This window comes from Apostichopus japonicus, chromosome 20, assembly GCF_037975245.1.
Source record: "Apostichopus japonicus isolate 1M-3 chromosome 20, ASM3797524v1, whole genome shotgun sequence".
Classification (NCBI taxonomy): domain Eukaryota; kingdom Metazoa; phylum Echinodermata; class Holothuroidea; order Aspidochirotida; family Stichopodidae; genus Apostichopus; species Apostichopus japonicus.
Genome location: NC_092580.1, coordinates 4,907,705 through 4,912,960, shown reverse-complemented (window position 1 = coordinate 4,912,960; position 5,256 = coordinate 4,907,705).

Below are 5,256 nucleotides of genomic sequence, written 5' to 3'. Positions count from 1 at the left end.
AGAGGGTTGTGTTTTGGGAGGAAGAAAGCACCAATCGGTTTCCTTGCTTGAGTAGGCCGATGATGAACGTTTGCCGAACCCGGCTCATTTATCTTTAACCCTCTTTTGAGTTATTTTTTGGGGTGGGAATTCTTCAGGGTCGAAAGATTGAATGCATTCTTACCACATGAATACTATCGGTAACACTCGCAAAAACAAACTAATGGGAAAAAAGATGAGTGCCTTTGTTACTGTGGTGAGCCATAAAGGTAACCAATAAACGGTCTGTGGTTTTGTATGAAGATTTAGAGAGAGAGAGAGAAAACATATCATTGGAACAAGACGACACATTCCTCGGATTACGTGAGAAAGGTAACGGACACTATGGGGACAACACAGACTGAACGATGCATATACATGCTAATATAGGAAGATACTCGTGGATACTTGTAACATGAAATACGGTACACTTGGTCTGATCACTAGCGGGAGGGGGAGAGGCGGAACACGTTGGCTGAGGTTATATGGCATCCCCTACCCCTACCCACCCCCTCTTCACTGAAGAATCGCAGCATTTAAGACTTACGCGTACATGGGCTCTATACCCAACGAAAATTTACAAAGTAGATTTCTCATTAAACTTAAGTATACATATATTCTTACATTTTATAGACGCACATATACATGCACATCAACTATAGTCTGCATAAACTTCACACAGGTCATATACTGTAATTAATAAGAAATGTGTGAAATATATATATATATATATATCTTTGTGAATCAAAGCACTGTAGAAATTTTAGCCTATACAACCAACCCCACAAAGTAGTCTAAAAGTCAGTTGCTTCCATTCATATTGGAGCTAATAATTCTCAATTTTGTTCGTTTCGTTTTCCAATATGAGCCCATTACCTCCCCTCTCCTCCCTGCCACCCCCTCTCTCCCAAAAGGAGGAAACGTCTTTCAGTTGCTTCACTGTGAAAGATCGGTGCATGGTGTTTTGAACAATATAACATCTTTCAGAGTAAACAGAAGCGAGGATTTCTGAACAAACTGTTCCATCCTATACTACCACACAAGCACCGCCTATACACTGAACACTGACGACAACAAACAATTACCCTAATTCCAGCATAGCCCCTCATCTGAAACTATGCTTGAGTACTTAACAGTAGCACTGAAGCAGGGCGTGTAAATGAAAGGGTATGTGTACACAAGAGTTGTTTGCACGGTACTTTCTTCTTTTGCTTCTCTCAATAATCTTGAAATTCTACTTTATATTTGTGCGTGTGTGTCTCAACACAGTATAAGGTGTTCCTTTTTTACGTTCGTTCTTCAAATGTCACCAGAATTGTTTAGGACAACTCCCTTTCCAGGCGTGCGTGTAGTGTCAGACATTTTGAGTACCGGATATCCACTTTCGTGACTTTCATGGATAGTTAATTGATCCCTAGAACCAGGGATCCGCCAAATTATTGTTAAATTACATTCTATTTTGAGTTAAGTGAAAAAATAAAGTTTTGAACCCCGCTGTGTAGTTGCCGTGCAACTATTTGAAGAGGGCAGTATATAACTGACCTTAACTTTCAAAACACTTCCATGGATATAGACGATGACAGATTTACACTGCCCGAATTTATTTATGTTACAATTCATCATATTATTGGCTATCATAATGACGCGCAGTTTGAAGATTGCTGGCCTTATAATAACAATATTATGACATATTGGTGTGTTTGATTACCGTTGTGTACATGTATCGATAAACTAAGTGTACTACCCCACTTGTAGAGGCAAATGTTTGGAGACTGTCGGCTCTAATTTATGTCTAAAATACGTGATGACATGCGTGATCGTTCGGTAATGTTTAGCTAAAAATTTTGGAAACAAAAACTTGCCTTATTTGGGTCATCGGCACAATCTTCCCAGAGGTGAAGCAAAGAGTAAGGTAATTTTACTGAGCATGCGTGGTACGGTAGCAGTTCATGGCAGAGACCGCTCATACCCATGTGTACACATAAACCTCGTTTACTACGAATTGTATTGACGTAAACGTGTTCGAACAGCCGGTGTGGCAGTAATGAGTGTTCGTGCGTCCTACGGATACTCATTACCAGGAAATAGTGTCCGCCTTTCGTGAAGTGTCCTGCTGACACTTTTCCCTGCATTCAATGCCATAGTGGAAATGTCCGCGTTCTCTTGAAAGAGCTTTAACGTGACTCTGCCGAATGACAAACGCTTGTGGCCCTATCTACAATCCCTTATTCCATAAGGTTATTTACCAGCAAATGCCAAATCAACAATGATATATCACTTGGTCAGCCTGCACCCTCAACATGCAATACCTATATTTCGATCGTCGACTGTTGTGGGAAGGAGGTGGCATAACGTTAATTGTTTCATGCAGACCATACTCCAGAGGGAAGCTGTCTGTTATATTTCGATCTTCGACTGTCTGAAGGAGGTGGCATAGTGTGACATTCTCTTCTAAACAAACTAATAATAACTTTCTGTTGCTCGTACGTTGTTACTATCATAAACAGTCCTTGTTATTAATAGTTTGGGATTTCAAAATGTTGTGCAAGGATGTTATCTATTGTTGAATACCTCACCCTGTCCTAATCTATCATCAGTGTTAGTCAGTTTTTGTTGGACATGTGATGTACAGCATTTGCATCACATTAAAACAATATTTTGTATTCCTTGGACTTTTCTATGATGAAAACTGGAAGAGGAGGGGGGTGGGGGGGAGGAGGCAATCAAGGGTAAATAACTGGCTGTCCACTGTCAAGGTTTAATGATTAATAAAACTATCACCCAACTGTTAGTTCTCCAAGCATTGAAGAGTGAAAGTCTGTCATTTCTCACAAGTTACATCTTCACATGCCCCTCTTAATCTGGAGTAATGGCCACGTACATTAGTTGTGACAATCCACAAGTAAACGTAATGACAGTTTGCCAACAGACTTACGTATGCTAGCAGATAATTATTCACCTATTAACTCATTTTATCCCATCGTGCTGGGTCCATCATTAAAATTTAAAGACCCTCAGGACTTCTACAAACAGAGTCATTTATACAGTTCTGCAGTCCTCCACTACTGGAGCCCCACCACAGGTAAAGAAAGAGAGCCAGGGGGAGGGGGAGGGAAGGGTAGAGACGAGAGCCAGACCAATGTTCAGTTGTGTTGAACCTGTCACCTATATAGTGGTGCCACACTCATATAGCGTGCATCCCTATGGTGTGGGGGACCAGGGGTCTTCTTAATGCTTTATTAATGCTTTCTTAGTTAACAGTATTAAAGTTTGATCTGGTGTTAAGGATATGGTCACTGATAAAAAATTCATGAGAACAAAACACATCAAGAAACATAACAACAATAACTTTCAGTTGTATTATTTATTAAAACCTTCCTTCCAAATTAAAAATATTTCATACTTATACTATTCCTGCATGTTCCTTATCAGAGATGGTTTCCATTTGCCATGAACTATATCCAACCTAACCCCCACATACAGTCAACTTATCACTTAACACAGAGGTGTACACACAAACACCACAGAGGTGTAGCATTAGGTGGTTCATTGAACTAGGGCCCCCACATGTACCCCCAAGAGTTGGTTCCCATATTATGAGCTAATGGATAATAACTTCTGGTCATGCTTTTGCATGAATAAATAAATGGGTATAACAGTTGTTTTCTGGTTAAAAATGTTAACATTCAAGTTCAATGTCAGGCCTATTATGGTGCCTTTTTCTCTATGTTGTATTTATGGCCTTGCATCAAGTGCAGTTTAGATGAAATAACAATAAAGGACCCGAAGCTAAAACTCTTGAACCAGAGCCCCTGAGACAATAGCTACTACTTCATTATAATACAAACACTACAGTTTGAATTCACTTAAAATATTATTATAAATATGATTCATTTCTTATGTCTTCCATCTGTAAAATGATCAATGCTCTTTTAAAAAATTATTATACTACCCTGGTACAGATAAATACCCTTTTCATTATTAATTATATGACAACCCCATTCCCCCCCCCCCCCCTACAAGTATATAAAAAGTAAATCCATTCCCTTTAGTCACAAATTCTCTGCAAATATAACATTACCTACATTCCAATTTTGTCACCCAGACAAGTTTACATATTGGTATTATCAACATGCAAAAAGTAAACTGGCAGACATCACAACTTATTCTTCATTGCAAAAAAAGATCTTTGTGTAGTTTACCTTCATAGACTCCCCACTTGAACTAAAAAGATATTCTGCCTGCATGATGTCACATCTTACAAAGCTTTATCATTAAGCCCGAAATTAAACTTCATCATAATATCGTTCTAAAACTGAGCAACAGAGAATGCAGCGCAAGACACCATTTGGATCGCTCACACTGGAGACTCACTATTTAGTATAATATTTGGTTACAAAATAACACAAATACTGCACATAATAGGCTACACAGAAACACAGATGGAGGGCAGTTTTTTCTTGAGAAACAAAATGCTGTAGAAAATAGGCCAGTTGCTACATATGTTTTCCTCTACAAAGATGGATAGCAGTGTTTGTTCACAGAAGTTAATAGAACCCTCGTACTTTTTGATAAACAGCGCTACCAAACCTCCCAATTGAGAGGTAATCAAGTCTGTTCTGGTTTCTCTGATTTTAGCTGACAAATGTCAGATGGTCTGTACATCCCTATTCTTGCACTTGTTTATTTATCTTTGATATATACGGTCTGCTCCAAGTACCAATGGGTGGGGGCGTGTCATGCCACAGCCCCCACAAAGTAAGTGGGGTGGCACACCCGGGTACCGTTACGGATAGGGGGTAGCTACTTGTAAAAGCGGCCCCAGATTCTCATTATTACCAATGTTTCGCCCCAAAATATGTTATTTGGTCAAAATGTAGCCTGCACGTTTCTTATTGCCAGTTTGCATATGACTGTGCTGTACTGTATAGAAATATATGCCACCTGCAAACATGACAATGTACATTTTTTTAAATATATATGTTTATATTTTTAAATGATTTATGGGGATGCTAGTGGCAGGTAGGGTTGGGCGATATATCAAAAATTATTATTATCGCGATAATTTTTTTCAAGACGATATTTTTTGAGGATTTAACAAATGATGATAATTTCTTGTGAAAGAAATTTAAAATAAATGTGGAAAAAAATTGCGATTATCCTTTCTCCGTTTTATGTGTAAATGTTATTCTAGCATTCCATGGTTAGGAATGTTGAAAAGAAATAAAGTTTATCAAC